The 19,153-nt window shown below is 40.2% G+C and overlaps 1 non-coding gene across 1 annotated transcript; it reads right to left on the bottom strand.

Moving 5' to 3' along the window:
• Nucleotides 1-9,882: 9,882 nt before the first annotated feature.
• LOC143398781 (U6 spliceosomal RNA) lies at nucleotides 9,883-9,988 on the bottom strand. Its single transcript, XR_013091365.1, has one exon. It is a non-coding gene; the product is annotated as a U6 spliceosomal RNA (small nuclear RNA).
• Nucleotides 9,989-19,153: the final 9,165 nt, after the last annotated feature.

The following is a 19,153-nucleotide window of genomic DNA, read 5'->3' as shown; positions in this document are numbered from 1 at the left end:
TGAAATTGTTTCCTATTTGATGGCTGGTATTGAGATTTGGGCTCATCTCAGTCATGCCTCAGTCATACTTGAAGCATGAAAAACTTTCATTTCTGGCTTAGATGTGTTAAAAATTCAAATTTTGTTTCATGCGAACTGCAAACCTTAAACAAAAATTGTTTTTCCTAAGTATCAAAAGGTGGAAAAGTTATCGGGTTATTTGCATAAGCAGTGCTTATAAACCATTGAGTGCAAGAGAATCCTTGATTGTTGTCACCATATGAAGTGCCAGGAGGGTTGTTATCATTGTTTTTTTAACAACTAATCAAGAGTGAGTGAACAATTATTTATGGACTAGATCTCATATCTTCTGAATGCTTTTCTGTGTATTATAAAATGATTAAGAAGTCAGATATATTGGAGGTTATTGCTGGGAACCCAAACTGTGAAAGTGTGTGGGTATATGAACACATGCCTATAAAGCCTCACCTGTGTGTCTGTCATGCAGTGTGATTTGGAAGGTGAACAGTCAAGGAAGGTATTGGAACATGTCAGAGTAGAAATAGTTCCAGATGCACCAGAATGTCATCCCTCTATTGGAGAAAGATATTGTGCCTAAATAATGTAGGACAAATGTTGTGATTGACTACATCAGGCTTGGAATGAATTCTAACAATAAAACGATGTATGATTGGTCACTGGTATCCCCCTTTATTGCTAATTCATTGATTTTTCTGGATTTGGGTTTTAATCAAGGGTGCATAAACATAAAAGATTGAGCAAGTCCATGCATGGCTTGGGAACTCTGCTTCTAAAGATTTGCTATATATATATAAATATATATCAATGATGCTTTGCCTTTAAATTTTATTTATGAGCTGTAAATATATGTGTGGATGTGTACAGGAGTGTGTACATATTGGAAAGGTCATTGTGGCTACCTGCATTTATAGATTTGTAGACGTGTGGTGCTAACTTTATACGTGTCTGATTAGTGAACCAACTCACTCTTATAAAATAATACAATTAAATGGGCTTAAAATAAAGGAAAGAAACTGAATTAACTATGTGAAGAAATGGAATCTGCTTTTAATAAAATTGACAAAATTTTATTACCACACTCAGTCATTATGTTGTATCATTTTAGCCCCTGAGAAAAAGTAAATTTACTCTTAGGGCAGATTCATTCAGCAAATTTCAACTGAGCAACCACTATACTTAGTTAAGTAATATGGCTTCTAAGAATTACAGGGCACATTTTTGAACATCTATTTGTACATAAGCTGTAGATATCCTTTAAACTAAATGTAGAGGAAAAGGATGCAGAATTTTTTCCTGAATAAAGTACGAAGGCTTTTCTTGCCTGCAGTATGCATTATCATAAGAAAAGCGTTAGATTCATATGAAATATCTTTGATCGCTTTCTAAGATGCAGTGTATCTACTTCTGAGGTCTCATTGTTAGCCACGATGCAAGCAGTACTTGTGCAATAAGATGAATTATTTAAGATGGGTGGGTGCATTTTTTAGGACTTTGCATTGGGTCACCTTAATCATTAAAAAAAAAAAAAAAAAAAAGTAGCATTAAAGTCCATCCATGGAACTATGCTTCTTTGTAAAGTGAGAAAGAATTTGGCCCAGAAAAACAGTTGTTTCCCCAGCCACTGACCCAAACTCTTATTGTTAGCCAGGGTAGGATCTTTGGGAGCAGGAGTCCTCCCTGATAGACAGCAAGAACTCCCCAGTTCACACTCTGCTACTGTCCATCATTGTCTGTTGATATAATCAAAAAGGACAAACAATTACAAGGAAGATGAGCATGTTGAGGCTGTGTGATAGGATTATAAAATGGTGCGACCACTCAGGGAACGTGGGTCAGCTTTTTGAAAAGTTATGCAGAGGGTTTGTATGACCAGCAATCCCGCTGCTAAATATAAATCCAAGAGAAATGGAAACAGGGCCGCAAAGATCGCTACACCAATGTTCATAGCAGCATTATTCCTAGGAGCCTCAACGTGAAGAATCCAAATGCCCATCGAGTAGTGAAGAGATTTGGGTGACACATTCATACAGTGGAAGAGTATTTGGAATAAAATGAACAAACTGCTTGCACACGCTCCAACACGGATGCACCTGGAAATTTTTTTGCTATGGGAGAGAGAGAAGTCATATGCCAAAGGCCACATATTTTATGGCTCCGTTTATAGGCCATTTCTAGAAAAGGCAAACTTGCAGAGACCAATAGAGGAGTGGTTGCCCAAGGCTGGGAGTTGGAACAACTGACCACAAGTGGACTCGGGGGATCTTTGGGAAGTGATGAGAATTAGATGGCAGCAAGGTTTGCATGACTGTAAATTGACTGAAAAGTATTAGGTGGTGCATTTTCACGTGCAGCAGGTGAATGTTATGGCATGTAAAGTGTATCTACATGAGGCTCTTAAAAATGCAAACCCAGGGCTGGGTATGGTGGTACACACCTGTAAACCCAGCAACTTGGGAGGCTGAGGCAGGAGGATCACAAGTTTGAGTTCAGTGTCAGGAACTTAGCGAGACTCTGTCTCAAAATAAAAAATAAAAGTAAAAAAGGCTGAGGATATAGCTCAGTGGCAAAGTGCTGCTGGATTCAATCCCTAGTACCAAAAAATCAAAACAAAACAAAACACACACAATGCAACCACATAGTCCTGTGGGGATAGACACAGCCAAGGGCTGCAGCACCCTCTTCCCCTCAACAAGGGGTCTCTGCAGGGATTGTCCTCCACCCTCTCACTCAAGGCTCACCTATCCCAGGTGTCCAGTTTACTATAAGTGAAAGCTGTCATAATCTTACTCTATTTAAAATGTCACTCAGATGGTAAGCCCATTTATGAGGCATTTCTCTTATTTTAGAAAGGTAATTAAATTACACAGATAATATTCCTCTGAATCTCCCTGGGAATGTTCTGTGATCGTCAGAACATCAACAAACATTTTTAGAAGTGGCAGTATTAGTATAAATCACCTAATAGGACATTTTTAGTTGATATAAGCTCAGAGAAGTTAAGTGACTCACCTGATGTTGCACAGCTACTTAATAACACACATGAAACTGCAGTGATCTTTACTAATTGATAATTCAGTGAGTCTACTTGGTTTATATCATCCGGCCTCTCAAACACATTACATACTATTTGCCTTGTTATGAGTTTGCTTCATATACAAAAACAACAGAATAAATTTACCATTAGAAGTGATTCAGCCTCCTACCAAGATAAAATGAATTTACATCAATCTCATTCGTAACTAGTGACCCAGGGTGTGCGGGGTTGAGGGTACTGACTGGGTACTGACTGGCTCATCCCATTTCAGGTCTTTGTTTTGCTCTGTGTCCTAGACAGATGGACTCCTCTGTGGGTCCTGCATGTGTGTAGAGCAAGTGGGGTGGAGTAGTGACCAGCTGCCACCCTGTCTCGACCACCCCTGCCTCCTGGTGGTCACACCTGTGTGCCTTCCCCACGTGGATCCATGTGGCCAATGTATGTGGCCGAAGCCTCGGTATCTCATTCCCAAAGTCAGGCTCTGAAGGCCTGCAGCTTTCTGTGGGTTACTCTCCCAGGCTCTCTGTCTCAGGTCACTCCCTTGGATGAAGTCACCGTGGGAGTGGCTCTATGGTGCAGAACTGGAGCCCCTGAGCTCGCTCCAGCCATATGAGGGAGCTTGAGGTAGAGGGAAGGCCTCATCCATGGCTCAGGTGCAACCTCGGGAGAGACCCTGACCCTTCAGAAACACCAAGATTCATGACCCACAAAAACTGGGAAATAATAAACGATGATGTTCTCACCTGCCAAATTTTGGGGCCACTCGTCAGACAGCTATAGCACTTGGTTTGCTTTACCTGACAGATTCTGAGTCCTCCATTAAACATGTAGAAAACCATACCTTGAAATGGCAAATGACATCAGAGACAGGAACTTTTGAGTGGATGACAGAAAATAAAACCAAAATTGAGTCTGGTGAGACAATACAGGCAAGGCTTTAATTGGGGCTTTGGCTGAAGGGACACAGTAGTGATGGAAGGGGGACCGGGGTGCTTCCTGAACAAAGGGAGGTACAAGCTTGTATTGATTTGCTGGGGCGGTTAGAGTTATAATTTCCACTGGCCGGGGGAACAATTCCAAAAGTTATTTCTTAGAAAGGGGCGGTCACCATCAGCTTGTCTTCTTGGAGTGGGCACCGGCATCTTCTCCATATGGTGTGTGCGCAGGTTCCTTCTGGGCCTTAGGATAGAACTGGAGGACTTTGGTTGTTGGATTGCTCTACCTGAGGAATAGCTTAAAACATTATAGAAGAAACAGCAGCTCCAACTGGCAATCAACAGTCTACACCCAGGACTGAGTAGAATCTAACACAAAACTTAAGGCAACAGGGGACGGACATAATATGAAAACAGAGGTTCCAATTCCCACCAGACATCTGGGGGCCCAAGGGAAGAGTCAGTGTCCAGCAAAAGCAGCTTTCATGTCCCTGGAAAGTAACCCAGACAATCATTGTTAACACCATGACCCACGCATCAGGTAAGAAGTGCAATCTGCGAAGAAAACCTTCACACCCCAAAATCAAATAACCCCATTAATAAATGAACAAATGAACTGAACACACACTTCTGCAAAGAAGAAATACAAATGGTCAACAAATACATGAAGAGATGTTCAACATCATTAGCAATTAGGGAAATGCAAATCCAAACTACATTGAGGTTTCAGCTCACTCCAGTCAGAATGGCAGCCACCAAGAATATGAACAAGGTTGGCGCTGCTCTAGTCCAGGGGTAGAGTGTTTGCTTGGGTTCAGTCCCCGGCACTGCAACAACAACAACAGATTAATAATAAATGCTGGAGAGATTGTGGAGAAAAGGAACATTTTATACACTGCAGGTGGGATTGTAAATTAGTACAACCACTATGGAAATCACAGAGGCCAGTGCCCTGGAAGCTTGTGTGTGAGAGATGGGAAAACTCACCTGTCAGTGCAGGAATGTTCAAATTGTTCTCTTCCCACTTCACTTCACACCCCAAACCTTCCAGGCTTCTAGGGAGCCCAGAGACTGAGGCCCAGCTCAGCTTTGCTCTGGGAGGCCCTGATCTCTCAGTCAACCTCACTATGTGGGACAGTTTGCCCTGTGGAGTAGAGTGCCTGGACCACGGATGGCATTCACTACTCGTGACTAAGCAAATCACAGCAGGTGCCCCCTGCCTAGTCTGGGATGGGGTGGACTCTGGCACTGATCTCAGACCTCTGGGGATGCAGAATAGCTCAATGTTGGTTTGGTTTCACAGCCTGAACCTTCTTTCCTTAAAGTATTGTGTGTTGTGTTTTTTGTTGTTATTGTTTTGTTTTTCATGTGGTGCTGGGGATGGAACCCAGGGCCTTGCACATGCTCAGTATGTGCCTTAGCACGGAGCGACACTCACAGTCCTGGCTTGTATATTTTGTTTTCCTGCTCACCTCAATCTAAAATAAATATGATTTTATGGGTGTAGGGTTTAGCTCAGTGGTAGAGGGCTTGTTTAGCATGTGCAAGGCCCTAGGTTCATTCCCTAGCACAGCAAAAAATAAACTATACAAAATAAATAAAAATCTGTAATGACTTCTTAAGACGACGACTTCATTTTGTCCCTAATACTCTAACCTGGCTTCTGTTTTGTTCAATAGGGAAAGACTTTTGGAACTCAGATTTCTATAGCATAGTGACACCATCCAACAAGTTTTCTTAGCAGCACTTCAACCTACCAACGACCCACCCGACAGCACCCAGTCCACACCCACTGAACGTAAGAAGCCCAGGGTTCATGCCTGGATGTTCTCATGGCCACTCTGCAAACTTCTTGGGAAGTTCAGGTCTGGGATTCTGAAATTTGGTTGAAGCTTCTAAAGCATCCCCAAAACAGGGCTTCAACAGAAACAACCAAAAATCTTTTCCAATTAGCTTTCAGTCTCATCAGAGAATAGGTCGTAATAAGACCTGGACTAGAAAGCTGCTCTCCATAGATAACAGTTGCCTCCTCTTTGGAAAGGCTTTATGCCCAGGCTGCCTACAGCTGCCTGAGTCGTGCCTCTGAAGTTCCTTACTGGGTCTCCACATCTCAGCAAAGGTCATCTGCCCATCGCCTTTGAGGAAGTGTTAGGGGCTGGAGGTGACTGCAGCTGGGGGCGGTGTCCATGAGCCACATTTGCAGCCAGGAGGAGAGTCTAGGTATTTGTCATTGTGTGTAGGGTCAGCAGAGGGCAGTGAGCATCGTCCCAGGTTCATCAAAGTCCCCTTCCTAAAAATTGGAACAAATCCAAGAGGTTAAAGTGAAAATAGGAGCCAACATTTGAAGATAAACTAGGAAAAAAAAAAATCCTAGATTTAGGAATGCTGAGGTATTTCCACGTATTTCTCCTGAGATTGTGCTGCTTTCCACTAAGGAAACCTAATAGGTGGGACTGTGCTATTTCCATTTCTTTCCATTTCACTTAGTCCAGTGTCTAACTGTCCATATGCCCAAACTCTTAGTGGCATGGAATTCATTGGTTATTTTTCTGGGCCCTTTTTTAAGCCAGGACCTTGATGGATTGAAAAAGTAACAAATAGACAAAGTCATTTAATTTTATAAAAAAATAAAGTTGCTCAAAAGCACTACACAGTAGGCAAGCGTAACTTATGCAGAATAAAAACTCCAAAAAACCCTGAAGTGTGTTTATGAAGAGTGATTTTGAGCTACCAAGTTACCAGCATGTTGATAGCCTTATGTTTTTTTTTTTCCTGACCTGACAGGTGATGCCAGCTCATCATTTTTCTGAATGATCATTGGAGTCTGAACTCAAATCAACTACCAAATTGTGAATCTAGCAAATCCAGTGAAAATACCTGGTATATAACGGGAAAGAAAAAGTAGTACTTTTTCCTCTTCCATCACAAGGTTTACGGCTGAGACACCTATAACAGAAGAAAAAGCCTACCAATTTATTTAATGCAAGGTTTATCTGACATGGGAGTCTTCACAATGAAGACCCAAAGACATGGGGCAATGCACATGTTTATGCTTAGGCTTCATGAGTGTGAATAGTCATGGAGAAGTGTGGTTGGACAGAGGTTGGAGCTACTGGAACAGACTGGAGGGAACTTAGCAGGGCCCATTGCTCTGATCCTTCTTGCTTTCTTGGTCTCTCTGAGGACAAGGAGGTCCTTTTCCTCCAGGTCTAGTAAGGACACCTCTGGAGTGAGGGTCTTATGGCCCACTTCAGGGAAAAGTCAGCTGTGTTTATGGGTCAGGGGAGAAGGTCAGAGAATTCTTTCAAAGTTTTGGAAAGACTGGTTTCTTATTTCTGTTTCTGTTTTCTCAAAAGTCAAGGTATTCCTTATTTAGGGGATAGTGAGTCCTAGATATTATCATATCAATACTCCTCTCTCTCAAAAAAAAAAAAAAAAAAAAAAAAAAAACTAGAGAAAGAAAGGAAGAAGCCAAAAAAAAAAAAAAAAAAATCATGGAAAGGAAGGGAAAATGTTGGTTGTATAGTTGGATAAGTCTATTCTATTCTACATTGAAAACACCTCCTTGGCATTTAGCCTTTGGAATTTAAAATATCTATTGGAGATTTTATAGGACCACAGTTACGTAGTTTTAGATTCCAAATGTGACCTAAATAAGTCATTTTCATGCATTTGAAACACCAAGGACTAGTTAAGAAAATGTGATGTGAACTTTGGCAAAGACACACCTGGATGTAAATAAAGTGCCCATCACCTGGTACTTGTGCAATTTATTTAATCTCCCTTTTAGTCTCCTCATTCATAAAATCAGAGTTCAGAAAGAATGAATGACCGTGATGAAGCACATCTAACATCCTACTCAAGGAGACTGAAATTTGTTTACCAGAGATTTATTAACCAATTTTATACCATAGACTCTGCCCACTTCCCACCAAAAAAAAAAAAAAAAAAAAAAGTCTTTATAGACCCTATTTCTAATCAAAATGAAGTAATCCTTACCTAACAAGGAAACAATAGAAAGAAACAGACAGAACCTGAGAAACAATGGGTTTTTTTTTCAAGACTGGAGTTTAGCCAACAAAGGACGGTGATCCTTGAGAGAAAGGAAACACACGGAAGCCCTGCCATTGTCTAGGTTAGTATCCAGGGAGTTTCCAAGCTGCAGGGCAGGCCAGGGAGCCCCAATGCAGCCCAGCAGGCTGAGATGGAAACAGGGCAGAGGGTCCAGGGAGGTACTGCAGGTCGAGCTACCTAAAAGGAGTAGCAGAAAAGATACCTTTGCCCCACCCAGAACCTAAAACCGAGTCTTTTTTCTCTTCGACTAGAAAACCTCATGATTAATGGATTTCCAACAAAACATACAGCAAGCAGGACCTTACCTCAACAGTGCAACAATATTAGCTCTAAAGAAAATGCTGAAGAATATGTATAAGAATTTTAAGCACCTACACAGATAAAGTTCACAATATATCCAATAAGTTATAAGGAATGCAAAAAGCAGAAAAATATGACTCAGAACTAGGAAAAGAAATTGAATAATGACAAACCTAGAAATGTCACAGATGATATAAGTAGACATTTAAATCATCTTAATGACTGTCATATGAGAAAAATTAAGCACATTAATTAGAAACATAGAATTTATTTTTAAAATGATCAAGCTTCTAGAGATAAAAATGTCTAAGATGGAAAATAAAGTGGATGGAATTATTGGCAATCTAGGAATGACAAATTAATAGCTTAATGGCTGGGAGACCTATGACACAAAATGAAAAATGTGAGAGTAAAAGTATAAGAAATTAAACAAATTATTAATGAATCATGAAACAATTTGAAGTGGCCTATTATATGTGTAATTGAACAGAGGAGGCAATTTTGAAGAACAGAAAAAATACAAAGCAAAAAAAAAAATGGTGGAAATATTTTAAAATCTGAAGGAAAGTACAGCTCAGAGAAACCCAATGAAACCCAGGTACAAGAAAATTATACCATGGCACATCATAATTGAGGTGCTCAAGACAAGTGAGGAAGAAAGTATAAAAGCAATAAGAGAAAGATATAACAGAATTCATGTGAGCAACATCTCTAGTGCTCAAAGAAAAAGATGCCACATGGAATTTTATACCCAGTAGAAATAGCTCTGAAAATCCAAAGATGGGAAAAAAAAAAAAAAACAAACTTTTTCATACATACAGAAACTGAAACAACCCATCTTTTGTGGCTATGCAAGACAAAAATTGTTAATGAAATGTTGAATGTCTCTTAAGGTCTCTAATGGCATAATGAAGACTTCTGGAAATGGTAACTGTGAAGGTCTGAATATGAACAGTGTTCCCCAAGGGTCCATGTGTTAAAGGCTTGGTCTCCAAGGTAGTGCTATTTGGAGGTGTTGAGGAGCTTTAGGGGGCGGGGCCTTAGGGGAGGCCCTTAGGTCATTAGAAGTGTTTCATCAAAAGATATTGTGAGACATCGCCTCTTCCTCCCACCTCTTTCTTTGCCATATAGGAGATTGAGCTATAACCGCTGAGCTATCTCCAGTCTTTTTATCTTTTACTTTGAGACAGGGTCTTGTTAAATTTCCCTGACTGGCCTCAAACTTGTGATCCTCTGCCTTAGCCTGCTAAGTAACTGGGATCACAGGCATGTGCCACTGCTCCCAGTTTTTTTTTGTGGGGAGGGTACTGAGGATTGAACTCAGGGGCACTCGACTACTAAGCCACATCCCCAGCCCTATTTTATATTTCATTTAGAGATAGGGTCTCACTGAGTTGCTTAGTGCCTCACTTTTGCTGAGGCTGACTTTGATCTCAAAATCCTCTGCCTCAGCCTCCGGAGCCACTGGGATTACAAGCGTGCACCATAGCACCCAGCTGCTCTCAGCTGTTTTTTTTTTTAAATATGGTACGCTTCACGAATTTGCGTGTCATCCTTGCGCAGGGCCATGCTAATCTTCTCTGTATCGTTCCAATTTTAGTATATGTGCTGCCGAAGCGAGCACTGCTCTCAGCTTTTTAATATATGTTTTCCTTTTTGCTTCCTGGCTTGTGATGTGAGCAGTTTGCTCTGCTCTATGCTCCCCTTGTCGTTGCCACCTGATATCCTCCCCTATGTCTCATCAGCAAATGTTCCAAGTATCTATTGTTACATAACAAATCACCTCAATGCTTAGTTATAACAATTTTTTATTATTATCTCTTTATTATTATTATTATCTCTCTTGGTCTGTGGGGCTGACTAGACTGAGCTGTGCAATTCTCCACTGGGGTCTTCCATGTGGTGCCACCCAGATGCCAGCAGCTGTTGAAGTCTTCCAACCACTCACCTGCTGGAGATCCAAGATGGCTCACTCATGGTTGATGGTGGGTGCTGCCTATTGGCTGGGAGCTCAGCTAGGCTTCTGACCAGAATTCCAACCACAGGATCTTTCCATGTAGTTTGGACTTCTTCCCTCACTGCTGTGTTCCAAAGGGAAATGACTCAAGAGTCAGAAAGCAGAAGCTATCAAGCCAGCTAAGGGCCACACCCCAAACTGGCACAGTGTCATTGATGTCCTATCATATTAGTAGAACCAACATCAAGGCCCACACAGACTCAAAGGAGTGGGGAGATTAGATTCTAACTCTTGATAGGGTTGGCAAGGAAACACCACAGAGGCACATGTGCAATAGGCAGTATTGTTGTGAGCATCTTGGAAAAATAGAATCTGTGGTAGTGTAGCTATGGAAACCAGTAAGGATAATGAGAGGGCTAGAGTTGGAGGGAGAGAAAGTGGTCCAGATGTTCAAAGAATGATCAGGAGAAAACTCAAAGGTCTAATGATGTCTACGAGGAGGAAAACAGAAGAAAATAGTTTATTGACATGAGCATCAACCATGTAAGGGTTTAAGGAGGGAGAAAGAAACAATGGTCTAAAAGTGGCAAGGAGAAACAAACAGGGTCTTTATCTCCCTCTCAGGACAAGATAAAAATAGCCACTGTTCCAGAGGAAAGCTGGAAAGATTGTACCCCAGGAACCAAGTCTTGGAACAAGAAGAGAGAGGTTATGTTCTCAAAAGAGACAGGGTAGATGATGAATAAAATACTCCAGGGAGTGCTGGGAAGGAAGTGAGGGTTGAGGAAGGTAGGAAATGGGGTCGGACTGGGGAACATACAGATTCTTAAGAAGGTGAAAACCACAAGACAACTTGGGTAACTCAGGCTTCTTTGGCAGGTGTGATGGAATTAAGGCATGGTGGTCTCTAGGACAGACTGCTTGCTACCTTAAAGCTGTGAGCACTGGGTGAGGGACAAGGTGTTCTTCCCAGAGCAAAAGAGCTTGGTGAGATCTCTCTTCCAGTATGGATGCCTTCAGTCCCAGAAGTAGGGGATCTCTGTAAGAAAGAAGTTGATGTTTAATACACCCACGGGTAAACATGATGTGGTCTCTTTTCTCTTTTAGTCTGCTTGATTTTTAATATCTTAATGAGGAAAATTTAAATACAATAAACTACCTATCTGGCATGCATAATGTAATAAGTCATGTGCTAGTGAAACCATTGACATAATCAAGATAAGGAACATGGCCACCACTCCAAGAGGTTTTCCTGCTCCCTTGACTTTGACTTCATGAGTATAAAAATAAATGTACTGTTAAATAAATCCATGAGTAAAAGAATGATGACTGTCATGAATAAATACAAGTACTTTCAAAGAGACCAGGAGCATAAAAAATGAAAATCTGTCTTCACTCGATGTCTCTTACTTCTTTAGGTTTCTGTAAGCAGTGGGTGTAACTGGACTTGATGAGTATGCTCATTCTTCCCAGGAACAGAGCTGTAGGATGTTCTAAAAATACATTCTATGATTCATTAAAATGAGTTTCTAAAGAATGTAACGAACATGAACATTATTAGCTCTAGGAAGAGTTTTTTCCTGTGTGTCCTAAGGAGAAAACAAGGAACTGAGATTTTGACCAAAAGCATGACATTAGGAAAGAGTGGGACAGGGGTTAAACAAAAAAAGAAAAAAAAAGCAGAACTTAGAAAGAAGGAAGGAAGATATTTATAGCGTGATGCTATGTCGTTTTAGTAAAATTGATTTTAGAAGAAACAAATGACTTTCTCTGACCACTGTATGTGGCAACATCATGTGAGATGGTGTCATTCCTTGAGGTCAATGGGAGCACCCTTTAGATAAAGAGTCAGTTGAAGGGCTTAGGTAATACTGTGAACTCAGCACTTCAATATTCAAGAAACTTCAAGAAAATTAGAAATCGATTTCTTAGCTGTCTCCAGATTGGAGGTGAGCCTATAATCAGGCCCCGGGACTCCTTTGCTACCGCGTGGTTTGGCTAAATGTCAGTGATGAAGGTTCCCTCAGAGGTATGGAGCATTTTATCTGAGATGAAGCCACTAATTATTTCAAGGGGACCATGTATCCAAAGGCACATTTTAACTCAGACACAACAAATAGCATCACCTTGCTCTTCTACCTGGGATGCTCTGCTCACACCAAAGGGTACAACGTGAGGGAGGATGGTACCTTTACCCACATCAGTGAAAGAAGAAGTGTCAGGTTACATGGTATAATTTTAGCAAAAGAAGTGAACAGCAATCAGCTTGCTATTTTTATAAGTCTCTCCACCTGTAGACACCTTTGCACAAAGTGACTTGTCAAAGAAATGGATAAAACTACAGTGTTGCCTACATTTTTTCATAAGTCACATTCCTAAAATCCCATTAGAAATGGGAAAAAAAATGTGACCATTTAAGATAAACCAAAAAAATGGTTTTTACATAAACCAAAAGCAAAGCTAAAAGACCACAATGCCCCCCTTCACCGCCAAGATTGATACCTAAAAACAAGTTCCTAAAAATCAAGAAATTCTCACACGTTGAAAAAGAGCAAAAGATGGGAACAGAAAAGCTCAGATAAAATCTCCCTTCAGCATGTGAAAAGATTGTCACTGCCACTCGTAATAAGAGATGAGCCAAACTCACCTGAATACTGACTTCCTGAACTTTGAAAAAAAACAAAAAGAGAGATGAAATTCAATATACTGAAATGCTACTTTTTACCAATTTAGACTGGGAAAATCTTGAAGTTTGGGCTGGGGTTGGGGCTCAGTGGTAGAGCTCTTGTCTAACTCGTGTGAGGCACTGGGTTCGATCCTCAGCATGACATAAAAATAAAAAATAAATAAAGATATTGTGTCCATATACAACTAAAATTTTTTTTTTAAATATGTTATGTTGGCCTGGGGATGTGGCTCAAGCAGTAGCGTGCTTGCCTGGCATGCGTGCGGCCCGGGTTCAATCCTTAGCACCACATTCAAACAAAGATGTTGTGTCCACCAAAACTAAAAAAATTAATAAATAAATATTTTTAAAAAATTTTAAAAAATATGTTATGTTTATAACTCCAAAGAGAAATAATAACTCTCTTACTTTGCTGGTGGGAATCATACATTACTCTGACTCCTAGGAAAGACAATTGGCAACATCTATTAAAATTATCAGTGCATACCGCTTTCTGATAGTTTTGCCCCTTGAATTTAACTTAAAGATACTCATCTGTAAAAGGATATTATTACGATATCCCTCTTGACAATTTTGTTCATAATAGTAACTTTGTGAGCAGCATATGTTTTTCATTTAGGATTGTTTTATAACCAGAAACAAATTGAGTATGAAAAAGCCTTTTTCAAAATCCCATATCCATACACGATTTAAAAAAAATTCTAGCTGGGTGTGGTAGTGGATTGCTGGGAGCCATTAGCCAAGTAGGCATGACAATTTCCTTGCCAGTGTACCCCATGTTGCTTAGTGGAAGGACTCATGGAAATAGGACTTGCATTAGACATTTTGCAGTGACATTGCATGTAAGGTGACCTTGCTCAAGGACCAGGGCAGGTCCGGGTTTATGATTATTCCTGCTGGGAATAGGGTGTATCCTGCTGCCTGAGTTCCCCTTGAGTTCTCACGGGATTCAGACAGTATTTTTGGGAGACAGAAGCTCAGTGGAGGTGTGGATTTGGGCAGAGAACGTGGATTCCCCCAGAACATGTTTGTAGACGGCCAGTGTGAGTTCGGGAATAAAGAATTGCTGTTTGAATCTACAAAGCTGTGAGTGGCTCGTGATTTGTGCCCAGCCAGACTGTGGCAGTGGATGTTTGTAGTCCATGCTACTGGGAGGCTGAAACAGGAAGAAGCTTAAGCCCATGGGGTCAAGACTAGCTCGAACGACATACCAAGACCCTCCTCAAAAAACTGAAAACAAAAACAACAACAACAAAAAACTTTCAGAAAATTAGGAATAGAAGGATGTATCTTCAACCTCATAAGAGGCACCTCTGAAAACTCCACAACTAAAATGATGCTTAATTAGTGAAAGACTGGATGCTTTCCCCTTAAAACTGGGATTATGATAAGTGGATGCTAATCTATAGTGGGGTGGGGGGATGGGGAAGAATGAAGGAACTTCGGTTTGTGTAGAAGCAAGCGAGGGGAGCGGGGAGGGAGTGGGGATGGGAAGGGCGGTAGGATGAGACAGACTACCTATACACATGTGTGATTACACTTCTGGAGTGACTCTGCACCATGTACAGCCAGAGGAGTGAGAAGTTGTGCTCCATTTGTGTAGAATATGTCAAAATGCATCCTACTATAAAATAAATTAATAAGTTAAAAAAAATTGGGGTCATGGATGGATGTCCATTTTTACTTTCACACTATATTAGAGGTTCTATCCAAGGCAACTGAACTGGAAGAAGATGTAAAAGTCACCCAGATTGGAGAAAGAAGCCAATATATCTCTATTCTTAAATGACATATATAGGAAATGTTAAGGGATCCATTAAAAAGCTACTATCTAAAATAATTGTCTTTTCAACACATGCAGCTGCAACAATTGGAGGACTACATGCCAAAGAATTAATCTGGACCCTTACCTTACATCTTATATAAAAATTAACTTGAAATACTGAAACTATAAAACAACTATTACACATGTGGAGAAGTCTACATGACTTCAGATTTGGCAAAGGATTCTTCGAATGTTCAGCAAGGTTACAAGATACAAAATCAGTTAGATCTCTATATACTTGTAATAATCAATATGAATATGAAATGGCAGACAGTACCATTTATGATCATAAATAAAACAAAAACAATTTAGGAATAAATTTGGGAAAAAATGCAAAGCTAGTTGGATATGATGGTGCATGCCTATAATCCCTGCTGTTCACAAGTTTGAGGCATTCCTGGAAACTTAGTGAGACCCTGTCACAAAATAAAACAAAAAGGACTGGGAATATAGCTCTGTAGTAGAATGTCGCATGGTCCAATCCCCACTACAAACAACACCCCCCCCCACATACACACTTATACACTGAAAACTAAAAAACATTGTTGAAATAAATTAAATGGTATCTAATTATTAGATAAATGAAAAATTTTCATGTTTATAAGTTGGAAAATTAAACAGTATTAAAATGGCAAAATTCCTCAAATTAATATATAGATTTAATAAAATTCCCATCAGAATTCCAGATGTCTTCTCTATAGAAGTTGACAACCTGGTTCTAAAATTCATATGGAATCACAAAGGTCCCAGAATAGCCTAAACTATCTTGAAAAAAGAACAAAGCAGAAGGACTCAAATTCCCTGACTTTGAAACTCATTACAAGGCAATGATAATTCAGATAGTGTGGTGTTGATACCACGGATAGAAATATAGATCAATGCAAGAGTTTAGACTATATAAAAACCTCAAAAATCTTAACACCAAAAGTAGACAAATAACCCATTAACAATGAACACATGAATTAAAGGTACACTTCTCAAAAGAAAAAATCCAAATGATAAACAAATGTATGAAAAAAGATTCAACATCTTTATCAATCAAGGAAATACAAATCAAAATTACACTGAGATTTCATCTTACTCCAGTCAGAATAACAAACATCAATAATAAGTATAATAATAAATTCTGGAGAGAACATGGAGAAAAAGAACACTTTTACACTCTTGGTGGGATTGTAAATTAGTGCAATCACTATAGAAATCAACCACCATATGACCCATCTATACCACTCCTTGGTATTTATCCTAATGAATTAAAGTCATCATACAACACATGCCTACCCATGTTTACAGCAGCACAATTCACAATAGCCAAACTATGGAACCAGCCTAGGGGTCCATTAATGTATGAATGGATAAAGAAAATTATATGGTATATACATGCAATGGAGTTTTATTCTTCCATAAAGAAGAAATTATATCATTTGCAATAAAATGGGTGGAACTTGATAATGTTAAATGAAATAAGCTGGACTCAGGAAGTCAAAGGTCATATGTTTTATCTCATGTTGCAGCTAGAGAAGAAAAAGGGAAAGAAAGGTGGGGTTGGGGATCTCATGAAAATTGAACAGAGGTCGGTAGAGTGGAGGACAGTGTCTTTTAGAGGCTTTAAGAGACTAGGGAAAGAGGCTGTCTTGGAGACAGCTCATACCTGGCTCAAAGGCAGCCACTGTTAAAATCTTTAGGAAGTTTGTAAGCCAGTTGTTGAATGCAACCATTATTTCAAAATAAGTTATATTAACTTAAAATTAAATGCATCATATTAAAAACAAAGGTAAAAAATGCATAGATCTTCTCAATTACTAATTACCATAGTTTATTAGTATTTACGCAATTAGGGTTATGTCATTGAATACAAATTAAGTATAATGGTATGCTACTGCATGTTGGTAGCTTGAAATTGCCCAGGTGGAAATTTAAATACTACAGAAATTAGTAAACACCACAAATCAGTGATTGATTTACTGTTTGTGGATTATCCAGATGTAAGAATATGATAGGGAAATGTTGATAATGAAGACTTAAAGTAAATTGTGACAATTGCCATTCACTGTAAATAGCACAAAATTTATGAAGACCCAGATGAATGTTAGGTATTGCCCCTGTCTTAGGAGAACTCTAGTTTCATGTGTGATATGAGTTTAGCCTTGGGAAGGATTATAAGGTCCCCACCAGTGAGGGTGCTTCTGTTGAAGTGAGGGTTACAGTTAGGGTTAGGGTTAGGGTTAGGGTTAGAGTTAGGGTTAGGGTTAGGGTTAGGTCTAGACTCCTTGGGAAGACATTACTTGCATTCCAAAGAGCCTCAGCTGAAGGAGGTCGGAGAGGCTGGCTGGCCCTGTGTGGAGGATACGTGAGAACACTGAGACCAAAACACTAGCGCTCCCTGATCTTCTAGGGATTTGTAGACACGAAACAACAGAAGACTATTTATGAACTTCTTGAACAAGTGGAGTCAGCCCAGCTGAACTTCCTCAGTACTCAGGAGAGACAAGGGTAGAAGGGTCCCAGCTGCCTGTCAAGACCTAACGGATGCCAATGCCCACAGCTGGGATAGATTTAGAACCCAGACCAGGAATGAAAATAGTCCTAGAGCAAGGTAGACCAAACATTCAAACACTTTGAATGTTTAGTTGGCTTGGGGCCTGCCATTTTCCTGCCACTTACTTTCCCCCAGTCTTCTGAGGAACTTGGACTTCTAAATCTTCTGTCAGCATGTTAACAGAAAGCAGAATTTGGTTCTCTCTCTGGTCTCCATTTTAAGAAATGGTTTGCTAAAAATTCTTTTTCCTGTGAAATATCAGACAGAATATGCTTTTATAATTCTTGAAGGTTAACGGTGACTTGATCTCAATTTCAATGGCATTTAAACATATTCAAAGACACAAAATAAACAGCAATTAGAATCTCTGCACTTAAATTATTTCTGTACACACTTATCATGATCTGACCTACATTGTGCTGACTTGTGTATCTCGACCCTCGCCCTTGAGAGCCCTGGAGGTCAGAGGTCAGCACTGCGCCATATTCACTGTGCATTCCCGTTAACATCCAGCCTAGCACCAATCTAGAAGCTCAAGAAATGCTCGTGAGTGTGGAAAATGGTCCATGTTGTTTCTCTCTTCTGTATACAGGACATATGTCAAGGATGGATGACATCAACCTAGCTTTGATGCTGTTTACTGCTACAGTGAACAAGAGCAGGTGGACAGAACGTCAATAAGCCAAGGCCAAAAATATAGAGGGAACAGTGTCCTAAGGCTGCCAGTTATCTGGGAGCATTAAGGCATTTAAAGAGCTATATTCCTCATTGCCTTGTATAATTGTTTCCAGGATTTGAGTTAATGCAGTTAAATCCCCAAGCAAAAAGCCCTGCTTGTTTGCTGAAGAAGCCCTAGTGATTATTACTGTCGGAATTAGTCATGAATTAATAGCAGTGAGCCACCTGGTGTAATAATAGAATGCTGGAAAACAAGTTGGCCTCTAGCACAGCCAGGAAAATTCTTTTTTGAGTAACAGTGTTCTGGATTTAATAAGCGGCAACCAACTGGGCAGAAGGAGGATAAAGTCATCTATGAAGGGTACTTCCACAGGCCCACACTTGGCTGAGGAAATCCTACATGTCCTCTAAGACTCAACTCCACAGTCTTCTGAAAACCCTCCCTCATCCTCCTCTGCTCTCCTCCATGGTGGTCCCCAGGGCACCCCTTCCACCAACCCAGCCAGCTCTGCATGTCTGAAGTCATTGCCAAGATGTCATCACCCCCTAGGGGACACTTCATCTCCAATTCTCACCAAACATAGCCATGCATGCTTGGACATTTTATAACCTTGGCAGGGATGGACAGAGAAGACAAGCACTACTGAACTTGAACACGTCTCCCAAGAGATTCTAATATACCCACACCACCAGCCCATTTTGAGAAACGCTGATTTCTTCTGTCTAGTCCTCTATCAAAGTCTTCTTTCAGCTTTATATTATTAAACATATTAGGTACCAGTATTTTATTTTGTACTATTATCATGCACTAATGTTATGGGTATATAATAGCATAGCAATACCTTAGTTATAGTTAACAAAAGCTAGACTCAATCCAGTTTTTAAGCTTCCTCCTTGGCTAATCTGCTAGTGCAAGTGGTGTCCAGATTCCAGGAAGAAACAGCATGAAGCATTTCGTTTAGTGGCCAAATCAATTTGATGCTAAAAGCATCTATCCAACTTCTAAAAGGCATCTAGTTCCTCCCTAGGTTGAGCACTAGTGTATACGACTGGTCTTGAGGGCGAGTCTTCACCTTCAAGCCCTCTCTTGCCTCACCCTAGTGG

Source organism: Callospermophilus lateralis, chromosome 4 (genome assembly GCF_048772815.1).
Source record: "Callospermophilus lateralis isolate mCalLat2 chromosome 4, mCalLat2.hap1, whole genome shotgun sequence".
Taxonomy (NCBI): domain Eukaryota; kingdom Metazoa; phylum Chordata; class Mammalia; order Rodentia; family Sciuridae; genus Callospermophilus; species Callospermophilus lateralis.
Note: the sequence above shows the minus strand (reverse complement) of the source record. Positions and strands in the feature narration are given on the sequence as shown.